The 19,376-nt window shown below is 47.7% G+C and overlaps 1 protein-coding gene across 2 annotated transcripts in view; it reads right to left on the bottom strand.

Annotated features, from left to right (window-relative positions):
- snap25a (synaptosome associated protein 25a) overlaps positions 1-10,298 on the bottom strand; it is a 46,749-nt gene extending 36,451 nt beyond the window's left edge. The window contains exon 1 of one of the 2 annotated variants that reach the window (XM_022204848.2): positions 10,126-10,298. The gene's annotated coding sequence lies outside the window, so the exon portion shown is untranslated. The remainder of the gene's footprint in view (positions 1-10,125) is intronic. The other variant, XM_022204847.2, reaches the window with a different exon arrangement.
- Between the last annotated feature and the right edge of the window lie 9,078 nt (positions 10,299-19,376).

Genomic DNA, 19,376 nt, shown 5'->3' with positions numbered 1-19,376 from the left:
TAGTCCAGGTTCTACATCCAGTCCAGTCTGATCTACAGTAAAACCAGTAAAACCAGTAAACCACAGCATAATAACCTTTAAATAACCACAACTCCTCATGGCTCCTTTGTTTTAGTGCAGAAATGTTCACATTTAAGGAATTATCTTTTTACTAAACATCATGAACAACCTGAAATTTATGAAGAAAAATGAATTCAGTTTCATCCACATTCATCCTCAGTTTATCATTTCCACATCACAGCTTCCAGATCACAGAGTGTCTACAAAGGAACACAACATTTAGTCACCTGGAACTGAATGAAATAGTATATTACTTTATAAAAACGACAAAAGAACAAAGAGCAATCTAATATTTTACTTTCTGATCCAAACAACTTGTCATGGTCTAGAAATGATTTTAAATTTATAGTTTAACTAATTTACAATCTGCAGTTAATGTCTTCTCTGTAATTTTTACACTTTGAGGGCCGGATTGGACCCTCTGGAGGACCACTTTTGGACCACGGGCCTCATGTTGGACACCCCTGAGATAGACTGAGGGTGATTTAGGTCCGACTGTAGCCTCCTGCATCCCTCTGAGCTGCTTCTTATCAGCTCTTTGGAAACAAATGCAGCGGAACAACAGAGGAAGTATCAGCTGAGGTGTTTATCTGAAGCTACAGAGGAAGGTGAGGACAGAGAAGGTCCACAAACATCAGATATGAATGAAAAAGAGGCTGAAACATATGAGCACTACTGATGTCCTTCAGCCTGTCTGGGTTTGGATTCATCCTTTCTCCACCCTCAGCCACACTTCTGACCACGTGGACAGAGCAGATGTGACGTTCTGGATGCTGCAGGGCCGTGGAGGACAACATCTGACGAGCCAAACATGACAGTAGAGCTGGAAAAAACAACTTCCCCATCAGAGAGGCTGTTTGCAGATGAACATATGAGCAGCGGTTCCAGCGTGGTTCTCTGCAGCCTGCTCTGAATCAGAAGCAGCAGCAGCCTCTCCTGTTTTACGACGTAATAAACGTCAGGGCGGCGGGATGCAGAGGCTCTCCGGGTGACGAATGCAGCAGATGTCCTTTTTATGTCTGCGTGTTTGATGGAATCCCAAGCAGGAAACATTTAATCTTGATGCGTTTTCGCAGCGCTGCAGCAGAATATCGGACCGGAACGTCCTCATTCACATGCAGGTCTCTCCTTTCTGGCACACGTTTGAGGATTATGACATAAAAACATACTGGGATTCTTTCCTGGAGTGCTGGGATGGAAACGTCACGGCCAGCAGTCTGGAATGATTCATGGTCAGACCACTTCAGCGTCATGTGATCCAATAAAAACACCAAACCACACCTCTGCTCCCATGACTGTCTGAGTCCCTCTGGAGCCATAAAATAATACAATCTAATAATAAATAAGCAGTCCAATCGATCACCCATATACACACTGAAAGTGTAAAAACTACAGAGAAGACATTAACTGAGGATTGTAAATTAGTAAAACTATAAACTTAAAATCATTTCTAGACCATGACAAGTTGTTTGGATCAGAAAGTAAAATACTGGATTGTTCTTTTGTTGTTCTGTCTCATTTTTGTGATATTTTGTCTGTTTTTGTCGTGTTTCCTTTATGTCTCGCTGTGTTTTTTGTCTTATTGTTGTCATTTTGTGTTTGCTTTATTCGTTGTTTTGTGTATTATTTGTGTCGCTTTGTATTATTTTGTCTCATTTTTATTGTTCGTTCATTTTTTTGTCGCTTTGTAACTTTTTTGGGAAGTTTTTGTCCCTTTTTGTTTTGTTTCATGCCATTTGTCTCTGTTGTTTTGTGTCTAATTTTTTTGTAATATTTTTGTCTTGTTTTTGTCTGACTTTTGTCGTTCTGATCCTCCAGTAAATCCTCCATGGTTCAGCTCCAGGTGACTAAATGTTGTGTTCCTTTGTAGACACACTGTGATCTAGAAGTTGTAATGAGGAAATGATAAACTGAGGATGGATGCTGATGAAACTGAACTTATTTTTCTTCATAAATTTCAGGTCGTTCATGATGTTTTTTAAAAAGATAATTTCTTAAATGTGAACATTTCTGCACTAGAACAAAGGAACCATTAGGAGTTGTGGTTATTTACAGGTTATTATGCTGTGGTTTTACTGGTTTTACTGGAGATCAGACTGGGCTGAATGTGGAACCTGGACTAAGATGAGTCTGACTCTCCTGCTGTAGATGGACATTAATGCCAACATATGATGAATTCATTCTAACTGGCACAACAGAAATATGATTTAACACAGACACTGAACATGATGCTAAAGTATTCTGCAAAGCGACAAACTGGCTCCAATAGACACCGTTCACTGTAAAGTATGCAGGGATGGTACTGTAATGCATTTTACTGCATAATGCAGCTAAACTGTGACAAATCTCTCATCTACGAACCTGACAGACGTCCCTTCCCATCAGGCTGTTTAGTGTAAAAGTGTTGCAGAGGCTAATGTGTGCTCGTCTGCACTGCAGCACCATAAATTACACAACCGACCGACCGACCGACCCACAGCAACAACAACCAGAAATCTCTGCTACGACAACCTGAAAGCTCTGCAACAACAACCAGAAAGCTCTGCTACGACAACCACAAAGCTCTGCTACGACAACCTGAAAGGTCTGCTACGACAACCACAAAGCTCTGCTACGACAACCACAAAGCTCTGCTACCACAACCTGAAAGGTCTGCTACGACAACCACAAAGCTCTGCAACAACAACCACAAAGCTCTGCTACGACAACCACAAAGCTCTGCTACCACAACCTGAAAGCTCTGCTACGACAACCTGAAAGCTCTGCTACCACAACCAGAAAGCTCTGCTACGACAACCACAAAGCTCTGCTACGACAACCAGAAAGCTCTGCTACCACAACCTGAAAGCTCTGCTACGACAACCAGAAAGTTCTGCTACGACAACCACAAAGCTCTGCTACGACAACCACAAAGCTCTGCTACCACAACCTGAAAGCTCTGCTACGACAACCTGAAAGCTCTGCTACGACAACCTGAAAGCTCTGCTACGACAACCAGAAAGCTCTGCTACGACAACCACAAAGCTCTGCTACGACAACCAGAAAGCTCTGCTACCACAACCTGAAAGCTCTGCTACGACAACCAGAAAGTTCTGCTACGACAACCACAAAGCTCTGCTACGACAACCACAAAGCTCTGCTACGACAACCACAAAGCTCTGCTACGACAACCTGAAAGGTCTGCTACGACAACCAGAAAGTTCTGCTACGACAACCACAAAGCTCTGCTACGACAACCACAAAGCTCTGCTACGACAACCAGAAAGCTCTGCTACCACAACCTGAAAGGTCTGCTACGACAACCAGAAAGCTCTGCTACGACAACCACAAAGCTCTGCTACCACAACCTGAAAGGTCTGCTACGACAACCACAAAGCTCTGCTACCACAACCTGAAAGGTCTGCTACGACAACCACAAAGCTCTGCTACGACAACCACAAAGCTCTGCTACCACAACCTGAAAGCTCTGCTACGACAACCTGAAAGCTCTGCTACGACAACCAGAAAGCTCTGCTACCACAACCTGAAAGCTCTGCTACCACAACCACAAAGCTCTGCTACGACAACCACAAAGCTCTGCTACGACAACCACAAAGCTCTGCTACGACAACCACAAAGCTCTGCTACGACAACCAGAAAGCTCTGCTACAACAACCAGAAAGCTCTGCTACGACAACCACAAAGCTCTGCTACGACAACCACAAAGCTCTGCTACGACAACCAGAAAGCTCTGCTACGACAACCAGAAAGCTCTGCTACGACAACCACAAAGCTCTGCTACGACAACCACAAAGCTCTGCTACGACAACCACAAAGCTCTGCTACGACAACCACAAAGCTCTGCTACGACAACCTGAAAGCTCTGCTACGACAACCACAAAGCTCTGCTACGACAACCACAAAGCTCTGCTACGACAACCACAAAGCTCTGCTACGACAACCACAAAGGTCTGCTACGACAACCTGAAAGCTCTGCTACGACAACCACAAAGCTCTGCTACGACAACCACAAAGCTCTGCTACGACAACCACAAAGCTCTGCTACGACAACCACAAAGCTCTGCTACGACAACCACAAAGCTCTGCTACGACAACCACAAAGCTCTGCTACAACAACCAGAAAGCTCTGCTACGACAACCAGAAAGCTCTGCTACGACAACCACAAAGCTCTGCTACGACAACCACAAAGCTCTGCTACGACAACCAGAAAGCTCTGCTACCACAACCTGAAAGCTCTGCTACGACAACCACAAAGCTCTGCTACGACAACCTGAAAGCTCTGCAACAACAACCAGAAAGCTCTGCTACGACAACCACAAAGCTCTGCTACGACAACCAGAAAGCTCTGCTACCACAACCTGAAAGCTCTGCTACGACAACCACAAAGCTCTGCTACGACAACCACAAAGCTCTGCTACGACAACCTGAAAGCTCTGCTACGACAACCAGAAAGCTCTGCTACGACAACCAGAAAGCTCTGCTACGACAACCAGAAAGCTCCGCTACGACAACCAGAAAGCTCCGCTACGACAACCACAAAGCTCTGCTACGACAACCACAAAGCTCTGCTACGACAACCACAAAGCTCTGCTACAACAACCACAAAGGTCTGCTACGACAACCACAAAGCTCTGCTACGACAACCAGAAAGCTCTGCTACGACAACCACAAAGCTCTGCTACGACAACCAGAAAGCTCTGCTACCACAACCTGAAAGCTCTGCTACGACAACCACAAAGCTCTGCTACGACAACCTGAAAGCTCTGCAACAACAACCAGAAAGCTCTGCTACGACAACCACAAAGCTCTGCTACGACAACCACAAAGCTCTGCTACGACAACCACAAAGCTCTGCTACGACAACCACAAAGCTCTGCTACGACAACCACAAAGGTCTGCTACGACAACCACAAAGGTCTGCTACGACAACCACAAAGCTCTGCTACGACAACCACAAAGCTCTGCTGCTCCTGGGTGGAAAGCGTCTCCACAGCGTCCTGTTTGCTCAGACTGATAGCGTTTATTGTCCTCCACCTGAACACACACGGCTCTGAGGGCGTATTCATGTTGACCCGAGCACGTTAATCGCTGACTTTACGCTCTGCTGGCTGAGGCGTAGGATTTCTATACATGCTCTTACTGTGGAGATGCAGGCTTTAGTGTGGCCGCTTTACAGCACAATGACACAGTAGAAGTCTGACGCTGCGGTGAAAACGATCCGTCTGAGGCCACAGATCAATGAGGAACTGAAACGCTTTGCTTCACGTCCTCCACACAGAGATGACTACACTCCAGAATATCAGCTTGTTGTAGTAAAATGTGACACCGACCGTTTATTCCTGGGTATATGTTGGTAAAGGCAGCTCAGATTTACAGCTACTGACCTCCAAAATACATACATATGAATCACTTTAACAGCAGCTCCTCACATATTTACGCTGCTTTCTCTCAGAGCAGAAACACTATTTCCATTTCTCCTGCTTCTTCTCCATCTCACTCCTGTCCCTCATTCCCTCCTTCTTCTAATCATTTTCTCTCATTAATCAACAGAATGATAATGGAGCAGCAAAGAGGACGGACGGCAGACAGATGACAGCCGAGTCGATCACAGATAACGTCTCAGAAACGTGGCCTTTAAAGGGTGAAACCGTGGAGGGTCTCAGTTCTGAAAGAAGCTTGAAAAAAGCATCATTGGGAGATAGTATTAAGTTTCTATGGCTGTCAGATCTGCTCTGTGAGGAGGTATGACTGAGGGAGGCTAAAATTAGAGCCTCTGTGAAAGGAGTTCTGACGAGTAAGTTACAAACATGCTGACAGCATGCTATTAAAAACATACAGGTGCTGTGTGAAAGTGAGAAAATCTGCTTAAAATTCATGAATCCGAGCTTCAGCACTGCGGCCTTCTCTCTCCATGTGCTGCTGAAGAGGCCATTTTGTTTCTCTGTTGTTGTTTACATGCAGAGGAAGTCAGAGCTGGTCCTTCAGGAGCTGACTGGACACTAAAACATCCATCCGGGCTCAGATTTCATTCTCCTGCAGCTCATATCTGACTCCTTTTTCACCTCCTGAACGCTGGCGCTCTTCCTCCTTCTTATTTTGGGGAATGAACTGATGTCTCACTAAAAATCTATGAATTTAGCATCATGTTAGCTTAGCTTAAACTGCAAACAGCTGTGAAGCTAAATAAAGAACATTTTATATCTGCATTTGTTTAATCTGCTGTTTCTGGTCATATCACATCTTTTCGGTTTGGCTTTAAGCCTCGTGTCGTCCTGCAGGGAAAATTTGGAAGTTTGAAAATGTGGGAAAAAAACACATTTTCACAGTGAACATTTCCACATTTTCGGGAAATTTTTGAACATTTTTTTGGTGTAAATAAAAAGAAATGTTAAAAAAAGAAGTTTTTTTAAAGAACATTCACAAAAAAAAATCAACCAAAATCCCTTAAAGAAACATGAGAAGTTTTACTGATAAATATAGAATCATGTTAGATATTTTTATTTTTTGAAAAAATTAGAAGAATTAGAAGAAGGAATTATTGAAATTTTCTTCCTGAAGGTTTTGCAAATTTTCAAAAATTTGGAGATTTTTTTGCTGAATTTTGGGATTTTTTCGAACAAGGAAACAATATTTGTTGGTGCCTGTAAATGAGGACAGCAGGAGGGTTAAACACCAAGGATATAAAGTGTTAATTAGCAGCTGGATTAGCCTGAAACTGAGCCTCCTTAGTTTAACCTGAGCTCTAATGTGAGTTAAATAATCTACTGACCAAACTCTCAAACAGAAAGCAATAAATACAACATTAGGGGAACTTTATTGGTCATTTGTCTGCAAATTATCTTCATTTAAAAATGTCCTCTCTCTCTGACTGCTGTGAAATACGATCTAATGTAAGAATGTCTAACATCTGAAACCATCATTTCTTCACAGCTACGTCCGTTTTTAAGACTCGGTAATGAAAGTGGAGGCAGCAGTGACTTTACACAGGAAGAAAATAAAAGATCTTTAAAGGCAGATAAACAAAAATACAACACAATCCCTCCTCCGGCTCTGAACAACAAAACCACAGCATCTCTGACCACCAAAGGGAACCGCTGGGCTCATCTCAGAGCTTCTAATGCGACGGCAGCACAGCGAGCTCTGCTGAATCAGTGAGGAGGGTTTCATCATGACGGAGACAAAACTACCGCAGTCGGCTTCCAGTTCCCAGTACAGAAGAGGAGGCTTTAAAAATGCCCTGGAGTGGAACTGTAGACATTCATGGACCTATTTATCTATCTAGCCTGGATCCAGAAGCTTTAGTGACGCTGTGTGTGATCAAATGATGAACATTCATGTGTAATTTCTACATGTACCAGAGCATGTGCTGTACTGGTGCTTTCTGCTGACGTTTGATCTGTGCAACATTTCCAGTCAGTCTAGAATCTGACATGTGCACTACTTGTGTATGTTTTGGTTTATTTTTGTACTAAATTCCTAATGTTTGGACTATTTCTGCTGCTGTAACGCTGCAAATATCCCTTTCCTCCTCTTATGAAACATTCCCCATGTGACAGAGCTTTAATTCTGACTCCTGCTGGTGCAAAAGAAGAAACAAAAAAACACTCAGAAGGTCTAATTAGGATCATAACCTATAACTGTGTCATTTCTTTTCAGATCAGAGTGGAGGGTTTCCTGTAGCGTGATGTTAACCCACGCGTCGTCCTGTGGGTCAAATTAACCCGTTTTTAAAAAAAACACATGTTCACAGTGAAACTTCTGATGTCCACAGTTTCAACATTTTCGGGAAATAATTGAACATTTTTCTGTGGGAAAAAAAAGAATTGTTTAAAAAATGTTTCTTTAAGAACCTTCACAAAAAAATCAATCAAAATCCAGAGAATTTCACTGGATTCTGGATGATTTTTATGTAAATGTTCTTAAAGAAAATATTAGAAGTTCTACTGAAATATATGCAATCAATTTATACATTTTTAGGATTATTTTCGGAAGATTTTTACTCATTTTTTGAAAATATTTACAAGAATTTTCTTGCTAAATTTGGGGGATTTTTGAAATAAAACTTTTCAGGGAATTTTTTAAGGAATTGTTGGAATTTTCTTCTTGAAGGTTTTGCAAATTTTCAGAAATTTGGGGATTTTTCTTGCAGAATTTTTGGATTTTTTTCAGACAAGGAAACCATATTTTTGGTGCCTGTAGAGAACAAGAGGGTTAATGTTCAGGTCAGACACCAGGGGAACAGCGGGGCCTTTTAGAGTCTTTAAACTCCATCGATTATCTCTGGAAGCTTTGGGTTACAGAAGCTGGAAGCTGCTGGACCTGGACCTGCACCAAAACACGCAATGCGCAGCCGGCCAGCCGGCCAGCAGCATCCATCAGAGCTCCATCTCCCCAGGACGACGTGGAGAGATGCCCCCATGGAAAGAACAATGACCGGGGTGTCTGAGAGGACCAATCAGCTGGCGGTGATGCTGCTGTGAGTCACCATTTATCCAGAAAGCAGCTCTTTGACAGTGCAGGCCCTCCACCCCTCCTCCACTGCAGTCCAAACAGCTGCAGAACGTAGCGGTCATGGAGGAGCATCCTCAGGGCTCCACTGGACCCACAGCCCACCAACCGCAGGACCAATCTGTTCTTTAAAGGCTAATAAAACTCACCAGGCTCTGCTGCATATAGCCCTTCTCTAACATCTCCCACTGCAGGGCTTCCAAACACCCAATCAGACCTCCAGTGACAGCAGCTGTCAGACCATCACCATGTGGACAATTCCAGGTGCGCCACAACATCCAGCATCTAATCTGCCGCATCATCAGACCTCAGGGAGAGCAGCAGCCTCTGGGTCTGTGTTTCTGCACCACAGGGTTCAGCTGCATCTCACAGGACGCTCTGAAAGCTTCAGTTCAGCACAAAAACAGCGTCATGTCCGCAGAAATCAGCGGAGATTTGCGACAAACGAAGGATTTTGGTCAGATTTTCAGCCTGAATGTGGAGAATAAGGAGACGACACGTGTTTGTGAGGCTAAGGTCCTGCATCAGTCACACGCTGCCGCACGTTTGCGCATGTGGAGCCCACTGTGCGCCACGCGTGACTGACAGACAGCGCGTGCGGGGCTCATTGACGGTTTGGTACGTTGCCACGGAGACGAGAGGATGGACGAGAGATGGATGATGGATGGATGGATGGATGAGGGATGGAGGAGAAGAGGGGGAGGAGGTGTCATAGTGCGGGTTTCACCACAGTCCTTCCCGGTGACTCTTCTCCCCCATCTCCTCCCCCCTCCTCCCATCATGCCTCCGTCATGTAAAAAAACATTCGACCTGTGATGCACAAATACTGCGTAAAAGGGAGAAAGGGAAAAGGCAGCGACGCATTCACGGATCATGCCTCACCCTCTCCTCCTCACCCTCTCCTCCCCCTCCTCCTGTTTATATCTGCTGCCCGCCTCCCTCCCCCCTCCCCCTTCCACCATGGCGCAGTTTACTATGAGGCTACGAGACATTCTCTCAATCAAACCACCGCAATCAGCCTCTTTCCAGAGCGGCAGGGAGGCTGTTTTCCTCCCTTTTCTCCCCCTCTCTCCCCCTCCACACATTGATTCATGCTTCATCATCTCGCTGCGACATCAGTCAGCTCAGACCAGGAGAAAAACAAGCCTCCTCCTCTGTAAAATGGCTGAATCTACTCCCAGACCAAAGCTGGGCTCAGAAGCACCATGAAATCCACATAAATGGGTTTTAACTTCACCTCCGAGCTGCTCCTTCCTGCTTCTCTGCTGCTGTCCGAGTCCTGGAGGCTGAAAACGCCCACTGACAATCTACGCATTCTAGCGCACCGCATCCATCCACTGCGCTGTGGAGGAGATTTATCACCCGGGAGGTCACGCATCCCCATCCTCACCCCTTTATTCCATCTCCCCCACAAATAAAGCTCCCAAATGACCACCCCAAACAACCAAACGTCGCATAAACACCTCCAGCTCCAATGCGCAAAAACGAGACCAAACGGATAAAAACGCGTAAAATGATTGAAAAACTGCAGGAATCCAGAAGGAGAGCGATCTTACCTGCGCCTGGTGTCGGTGCCCGCAGTCAGAATGGGAGGAAATGTGTGGTACACCAACAGCTAACCGATCCCAGCCTCTCTGTGTATGATGGGATGCTGCTGCAAAGGCACTGCTGCTGCTTCCTCCTCACTGCTGCTGCTTCACTGGAGGATGGAGGATGGAGGATGGATGGAGGGGGGGAGCTCTGGCAAAGATGGCGGACACTTGTGACGTCAGCAGCAGCTTTTAATAGATATCTGTCAGAGAGAGAGGGAGAGAGAGAGCGGGAGAGAGAGATACTTCAAACAAAGTCTTTATTATCAGGGCAGCTTCATGGATGAAGATCAGCGAGTGAATATTTCTGATTTTTTTCCCTTTGTGTGTTTCAGATCCCAGCTATAGATTTAACAGATCAGCTTTTCCGACATCAGTTCAGGGTATCTGGTTCATCTTGTCTGAATTCAGTGTTTTGCTGAGATTTCTGCAGCCTCATAGGTGTTACTTCACCATGGCAACAGAACATGAAGATAAAATGTGCACGTATTCCTGCCAAACTTGATCTGCAGAGTCACTGCTCGTGGTCGTTTCTGCTCAGAGAGAATGCTGTCATTTAAAATCAGATCATTCAGAGTGATGCACCATGTCAGTGCAGCATCATCTGCAAATATGCAAGCCTTTATTTTGAAATTCTTCCAGCCCAGGTCTCATTATGTAAGCAGATGTTTGTCTAATGAAGGTCTGACTCTGAAATGCTGCTAATAAATGTTTATTTTCTAGTCAGAGGAAACTTCTAGACACTCCTGTCCTTTTCCTACGTAGAAAACAGACGTGTAAGGTGGCATTTAGTCTGCACAATTGTGATCTTTTCCTCTCGTGAGGCCTGAGGTTTACTCTGCAGTCAGCTGGTTTTTCTGTGCATGTGTGGTTTCCTCTGGATGCTCCAGCAGGTTAATCAGTGATTCCACATCGACTGGAGATGTGACTTTCTGAGTGTTTCATAGTGCTGTGATGGACTGAATAAAGCAGGCCGAGCTGATGGAGAAATGGATGAAGAGGCCTTTTTGTCTACAGATCAGACTGCATGTTCCTAAACTGAGTTTAATCGACTTGCTGGAAGACTTCAGTGTCTCTGCATTAGAAAACCTTCAGACTGGGAGGATCTTTGAGTTAATAGAGGTCTAAAAGGTCGCTGGTTCTTTAGTGAGCAGAAAACTGGACTTCATGCTCATCAGAAGTAACCGTTCTCTGGTCTGAATGACCTTGAGGACAGTTTGAAGTTGAGTGTTGCTCTGCTGGATCCACCATCAGAGAAAAGCTTCAGAGTGTTGCAGAAAGATGGAAACAGAATTAGAATATTTAAAGGCCAGGTGTCCTGATTCTTCCATCCAAAGTCTTCATTAAGAAGGTTGGTGGTATTCACTTTTTGTTATCAAACCACATGAAGTGTTGATTATTTTAAGTCCAAAGCAGATCAATCCAACAATTAAAACTCCTGTTTCATTCATGCTTGCCCTGATAAAGTTATCAGGATGATATTTGTAACTTGTTGAGCCACAGACAGAGAAATACCTTAAATGTCTTCATGTTTTAATGGAACTATTTGACAGTAACACAAATATAGAATATTCTTTTGAAGCTTTTAACAGACAGCAGGTCATTTAAACAAACTGATATTAAGTTAAAGACACACTGGAAAACAAACCAAAAATAAAAACTATTTACTGTTAGTTTTCAGACTTTCACCGATAGTATCTGGTAAAATCACAAATATATATATATATATATATATGAATTTACATTTTAATTGTCAAGAAAATATGAAAAAACTCAACATAATGTCAGAAATCTTTCTTCTACAGCGTGTGACCATAAAGTGTTACGGTTTAACTGGATTAAATAAACAAAAACTGAATTATTTTACAGATATCTGCTGTGTATCAGGATTAACTAATGGTAAATACAGACTTTTACAGCTGTGGAAAACTCCTAATCACAGAAAAAAAAGGAAAAAACAAAACTTCAAGTAATGTCCACATGGAACATCAGCAAACGATCTAGAATGTTTTTACAATGTGGGATAATAAAATCAGACTATTTTCACTGAATTAAAAGCAGCTTAAATGACCGTACAATACTTTTCATTACTTTAATTATTTTGTGAACATTTCATAGATCTACTGTCATGACCGGAGCATTTAGAACTCATGCAGCAGGCAAACAGACAGGCAGGATGAAATGAGAAGAATTTATTAAACAATCAAATTAAATAATAAAGCACTCCAAAAGGGAGGCACAAGGGATAAACAGGGGAGGGCAAAAAGAACTACATTAAACTAAAGGCGACGTTGCTGGAACGTGGAAAGTGTAACTAAACTAAACAAAACTGAAGACGACGGCTTAGGGCCGTGATGAGCGCTAGGCTAAATAAATAACAGGGAGAGGGGAAAACTCACTGGAGTCCAGGAGGCGAATCGGGAGTCCAGGGGAAGATCAGGGCTGAGGGAGAAGACGGCGGAGACGGTGTGAGAGCTGAACAGGTGGGCGGAACAGAGCAGAGTCCAAACAACAGGGTGCGTGTGACGGTAGCAGAATGTAGCGATTGGCAGACGGAAAAATCCAAAGTCCAGAGAGCTGTGTGCTCGCGACAGGGTGAGGTAGGAATCTGGGCAAGACGAGACACGGGAGGTAAGTGGCAGGGATGTGGCAGGTCTGGAACAATGACGCAGCAAAGCAGTGCGGGACACGCCAAGCTTTATGCTGAGCTGATTTCGAGCTCATTGCTCACAGCTGTCTTTCTCCCCAGCTGCTCCTGATCAGCCCAATCAGCGCTGGCACTGGGGAATCATGACAGCACCCCCTCCTCAAGGTGCACCTCCCAGCACACACTGGACCCGTTCGGGTACTGGCGGGCGACCCCAGGGTCGGCAGGGATCTGGCAGGTGGGACCACTCCAGAGGCGGCCCGAGGGACGGGCGGGTTGGGCTCGGGTGGGTGGGGGGGGACAACGTTGGAGGACGGACCTGGGCTGGACAGGCTGGGACTGGACCAGGAGCAGGGAGCCAGGCCAACGGAGGTCCTCCGGCGGCCTGGCTGGGAACCGGCAGGTGGCCCGACAGGAACCTTCTGGGGGCCGGGCTGGGAAATGGCAGGTGGACCGACGGGGACCCTCCGGGGGCCGGGCTGGGAACCGGCAGCTGGATCGACGGGGACCCTCCGGGGGCCGGGCTGGGAACCGGCAGCTGGATCGACGGGGACCCTCCGGGGGCCAGACTGGAAACAGACGACGGCGGAACCCCTTCGGTGGTCGGCCCGGCGGCCGGACTGGAAACCGGCGACGGAGGGACCCCTCCAGGAGCGGAGCTGGAACTGGCGGCCCCTCCAGGGGCAGAGCGGGGGTCTGGACTGGGGACTGGACAACAGTTGGACTGGACTTGAGCTGGACGGAACTGGACTGGACCTGAACTGGACTGGGTTAGAACTGGACTGGATAGCGAGCTGGACTGGGAAACTAGCTGGACTGGGCTGGATTGGACTGAATAACTGGCTGGACAGGACAGGACAGGACAGGGACCACTAGCTGGGCTGGACTGGGCTGAAATTGAGCTGGACTTGAGTTGGACTGAATGGACTGGAGGGACAGGAGGGACTGACTGAACTGGAGGGACAAGAGGGATAGGAGGGACAAAAAAGGACTGGAGGAACAGGACTGGGGAGACTACTCCTGCAGGGGAACCACATGGTGTTGAGGTGGCCACAGCAGGGGGACCACTTGATGTTGAAGCGGCACAAAGTCTCTTCTGGGTTAGGGGAGAGGTGGTACACCTCCTCAAGGCTGCCGAGGAGGAGCTATGCTCCCATACAGCCTCAACAAGGGCACGGAGGAGGCGGGACGCCTCGACAAAGACACGGAGGAGGCGGGATGCCTCCTTAAGGCTGCCGAAGGAGCCTGTTGCTCCTTCAGAGCTGCAGTGAGAGCCTGTAGCCCCTCTGGCATTACAGTGAGAGAAGTGTTGATCTCTTCCACGGCCGCGGGGGGAGTATTGAGCTCCTCTAAGGCCGCGGGGAAGGCTTTAGGCCTCTTCAAGGCTACCGGGCCCGCGAGGGCCAAAAACGGGCCGATGGCCCCCTCAGAGACAGAAGACGGGCCGATGGGCCCCACAGGAACAGAAGACGGGAGTGAGGCGACATGGGGCCTCTCCTCAGCCGGAGGGAGTGAGGCGGCTCGGGGCCTCTCCTCAGTCGGAGGGAGTGAGGCGGCTCGGGGCCTCTCCTCAGTCGGAGGGAGTGAGGCGGCTCGGGGCCTCTCCTCAACCGGAGGGAGTGAGGCGGCTCGGGGCCTCTCCTCAACTGGAGGGAGTGAGGCGACACGGGGCCTCTCCTCAGCCGGAGGGAGTGAGGCGGCTCGGGGCCTCTCCTCAGAGGCGACTCCGACCTGCTTGGGAGTGGAGGGGGTGCAGAACCCCTCCAGAACAGGAACTGGGGAGCCATAGTGCTTCCTGGCACTGCGCCTATGGCGACCAGGCTTCTGCGCAGGAATAGCTAGAGGTTGCGGGTTAACGGAGCTGGGTTGACTACTGAGTGGAGTAGAAAAAAACTCAGGTGGCGTCTGACGGGTCGGGGGGGGGGGGGTGTCTACCAACTCGAAAACAAAATCTGGCAGCGAGCGGAGAAGTGTGAGTGGCTTCTGAGCTATTTCATCGAATGCCATAGCTGAGTAGTCTTTTCTTTGCAGAGGGCACGTCGCCCCCCTCCATAACCCATACAGACGGGCAAGGGAGTTTAGAAGGTCATTATATTCCTTAACGTCAGGGTCCTGTGGTGTAATGGGAGATTGGGGCCGACTAGAGGGGTCACTGTCTAGAAAAAATTCACACGCGTAAAAAATCCATAAAAAGTGGGTGGATGTAAGAGGCCAATGAGGCTCTTTAAGTCATGAATGAACAGTCGTTTCATAACAGCTCATCAGCAAAACATGACATGAAGACATTTTCTCAGTCAGTTAACGGCAGAAAAAGATGCTCTGACCTTGTATAGAAGCAGTTTCCTCAGTGGCAGCCCTGCAGTCATTTATCTGTCATTTTAAGCACATGTCTGCACGTTTAGTTCTCACAGCTCCAGATAGAACACGCTAAATGCTAACCACACCGAGGGTTCACATTTCTGATCAGTTACTGAGGAAACTCACAGACAGACGGACTGATGTCTTCCAGCTGATGGTCCGTGGGTCTGCAGCGTGGGAACGTCCCCCTCTGCCCCCCTCTGTCCTCCTCTGTCCCCCTCTGTCCTCCTCTGTCCCCCTCTGTCCCCCTCTGTCCCCCCTCAGTCCCCCTCAGTCCCCCTCTGTCCCCCTCTGCCCCCCCTCAGTCCTCCTCTGTCCCCCTCAGTCCTCCTCTGTCCCCCTCTGTCCCCCTCTGCCCCCCCTCAGTCCTCCTCTGTCCCCCTCTGTCCCCCTCTGCCCCCCTCTGTCCTCCTCTGCCCCCCCTCAGTCCCCCTCTGCCCCCCCTCAGTCCTCCTCTGCCCCCCTCTGCCCCCCCTCAGTCCTCCTCTGTCCCCCTCAGTCCTCCTCTGTCCCCCTCTGCCCCCCCTCAGTCCTCCTCTGTCCCCCTCTGTCCCCCTCTGCCCCCCTCTGTCCTCCTCTGCCCCCCCTCAGTCCTCCTCTGTCCCCTCTGCCCCCTCTGCCCCCCCTCTGCCCCCCTCTGTCCCCCCTCTGCCCCCCTCTGTCCTCCTCTGTCCCCCTCTGTCCTCCTCTGTCCCCTCTGTCCCCCTCTGTCCCCCCTCAGTCCCCCTCAGTCCCCCTCTGTCCCCCTCTGCCCCCCCTCAGTCCTCCTCTGTCCCCCTCAGTCCTCCTCTGTCCCCCTCTGTCCCCCTCTGCCCCCCCTCAGTCCTCCTCTGTCCCCCTCTGTCCCCCTCTGCCCCCCCTCTGTCCTCCTCTGCCCCCCTCAGTCCCCCTCTGCCCCCCCTCAGTCCTCCTCTGCCCCCCTCTGCCCCCCTCAGTCCTCCTCTGTCCCCCTCAGTCCTCCTCTGTCCCCCTCTGCCCCCCCTCAGTCCTCCTCTGTCCCCCTCTGTCCCCCTCTGCCCCCCTCTGTCCTCCTCTGCCCCCCCTCAGTCCTCCTCTGTCCCCCTCTGCCCCCCTCTGCCCCCCTCTGCCCCCCTCTGTCCCCCTCTGCCCCCCCTCTGTCCTCCTCTGCCCCCCCTCTGCCCCCCCTCTGTCCTCCTCTGCCCCCCTCTGTCCCCCTCTGTCCCCCCTCTGTCCCCCTCTGCCCCCCCTCAGTCCTCCTCTGTCCCCCTCTGTCCCCCTCTGCCCCCCTCTGTCCTCCTCTGCCCCCCCTCAGTCCCCCTCTGCCCCCCCTCAGTCCTCCTCTGCCCCCCTCTGCCCCCCCCTCAGTCCTCCTCTGTCCCCTCTGTCCCCCTCTGCCCCCCTCTGTCCCCCTCTGCCCCCCTCTGTCCCCCTCTGCCCCCCCTCTGTCCTCCTCTGCCCCCCTCAGTCCTCCTCTGCCCCCCTCTGCCCCCCTCTGCCCCCCTCTGCCCCCCCTCTGTCCTCCTCTGCCCCCCCTCTGCCCCCCTCTGTCCCCCCTCTGCCCCCCCTCTGTCCTCCTCTGCCCCCCCTCTGCCCCCCTCTGTCCTCCTCTGTCCCCCTCTGCCCCCCCTCAGTCCTCCTCTGTCCCCCTCAGTCCTCCTCTGTCCCCCTCAGTCCCCCTCTGCCCCCCCTCAGTCCTCCTCTGCCCCCCTCTGCCCCCCTCAGTCCTCCTCTGTCCCCCTCAGTCCTCCTCTGTCCCCCTCTGCCCCCCCTCAGTCCTCCTCTGTCCCCCTCTGTCCCCCTCTGCCCCCCTCTGCCCCCCCTCAGTCCTCCTCTGCCCCCCTCTGCCCCCCTCTGCCCCCCCTCTGTCCTCCTCTGCCCCCCCTCTGCCCCCCTCTGTCCCCCCTCTGTCCTCCTCTGCCCCCCCTCTGCCCCCCCTCTGCCCCCCTCTGTCCTCCTCTGCCCCCCCTCTGTCCCCCTCTGTCCCCCTCTGCCCCCCCTCTGTCCTCCTCTGTCCCCCTCTCTCTTCTTTTTGCTTCTTGGCACCAGAACAAATGTCTTCAATCGCTCTGAAGTGAACCTGTCTGCTAAATTAATGATAATAATAACTCTGCATGAAAAATCCATTTGGAGAGGAGAGCCAGAGGAGAGGAGACGGGGAGTGTGAGAGTGTGTGTGAGTGTGTGTGTGCAGCTACTCCCTGTGTGTCTCTGGAGGAAGGTTGGTGTGTTTACTGTGTGTTTACTGTGTGTTTATTCTGTTTACTGTGTGTTTATTGTGTGTTTACTGTGTGTTTACTCTGTTTACTGTGTGTTTATTGTGTGTTTATTCTGTTTACTGTGTGTTTATTCTGTTTACTCTGTGTTTACTCTCTGTATACTGTGTGTTTACTGTGTGTTTATTCTGTTTACTGTTTATTCTGTTTACTGTGTGTTTACTGTGTGTTTACTGTGTGTTTATTCTGTTTACTGTGTGTTTACTCTCTGTATACTGTGTGTTTACTGCATGTTTACTGTGTGTTTACTGCATGTTTACTGTGTGTTTACTGAGTGTTTATTCTGTTTACTGTGTGTTTACTGTGTGTTTACTGTATGTTTACTGTGTGTTTACTGCGTGTTTACTGCGTGTTTATTGAGGTGGCCTCAGATGTGTGTGTTGGTGTGGAGACAGTGAGGAGAATGAATCTACAGGTTCCTCGTTCAGTTGTTCTCCTGGAAAACAATAAAATCAGAGTGGAACAAAGCAGATTAAACACTGAAGGAAGAGCAGGATTGTGCTTGAAGAAGGATCAGGTTTCAGCCTGAGGTTCTCTGGAGGCCTGCAGAAGATCCACGACACGTCATTTATTTACTACAGACTCATTTCATTAAAGCGTAATGGTTCCAGTTACATTTAACGTATTAATGTCTGACGGTGTTGGCACAGGCAGACTAAAAACTTGATCCTAAACCACAGCTTGGGTTTAACTCACTCACCTACAGGACTGTAAAAAATTGATTGTAAATTTGACGGTGAAAATGTGTAAACTCTAAAACAGTTTGATCCACTTTGATACACTGAATGAATCAGTTAATCAGAAGAAAACTGTATTACTTTATACATTTTACTATTCTATCTAATATGTGTAGAACATTCAATACGATCATTTTTGCATTAATTTCTGGAGTTTTCACAGTGAAATCTATGAATTGGTAACGGAATCATGCCTTAATGTTTATAACAAGTAACATTTCTGCATTTATTTCATGTAAAAATGCAGTTTGTCCTGGCAAAATGTGCACTTTTATGTTAATAACGAACATCTGCTTTAATATCTAGCACAGCTCTACCCAGAACATCTGCATTATGACACAATGACGGCTGCTAAAATACACAGATTACATGTTGAATCCACTAACTTATGCTTTATTTTATGTATTTTCATGTAAACTTTCAAGAAAAATAAACATTTTTTGAAGGTTAAAACTTTGGTTTTACAGTAAGAACATTTTATTCATAAAATCAACAATATCAATACTTTTCTTTAAGTAAAAGAACAAATTGTTTTACCGTTATTTTACCGTAGCGTTCTGTCGACCGCAGCTGCTGGAATTTTACTGTAAAAACAACAGTTTTATTTTTAGAGTGTAAAACGTGTGACAACATGCAAGTATTGTCTGAAAGCTAAATAAAAGATTAAAGGAGTAAAAGAAACGAATACTGTAATTCCAGACTTCATTAATATTTTAGATCATTCCAGAACAGGAGCACATAAACATAAACCATCTCTCTTCCAGGTTTCTGCTAAATATTGATCAATAATGGGTACTGATTGTCTCATTTTATTCCATGTTTCTGTGTTGTTGCTAACCCTACTCTAATCCATGCTAATGTTAGCTTTCTCTCAGCAGTAGAAGCTAGATATTTAGCTAGCTGTTACTGCTGACCACTGATGGAAAACAGTCCAAAGAATGAGTCTGATCCTGATAATATGAGGTAGAGAGAGACATTCAATCAAGGCTGACAATGGATGAAAAGATGGAAAATAGAAGAGAGGACATAGATTTGATCTACACATTCTGTAGGAACACTGTTGGAGGATGGAAATGACTAAAACAAGACAGAAAATGACAAAAACGAGACAGAAAACAACAAAAACGACCGAAAATGACAAAAAGAAGACAGAAAACGACAAAATAAGATATAAAACCAAAAAATGAGACACAAAATGACACAAAAGAGACATAAAATGACAAGAACAAGACACGAGACAAAA

This window comes from Acanthochromis polyacanthus, chromosome 16 (genome assembly GCF_021347895.1).
Source record: "Acanthochromis polyacanthus isolate Apoly-LR-REF ecotype Palm Island chromosome 16, KAUST_Apoly_ChrSc, whole genome shotgun sequence".
NCBI lineage: Eukaryota > Metazoa > Chordata > Actinopteri > Pomacentridae > Acanthochromis > Acanthochromis polyacanthus.
This window is presented reverse-complemented; position numbering and strand designations above follow the sequence as displayed.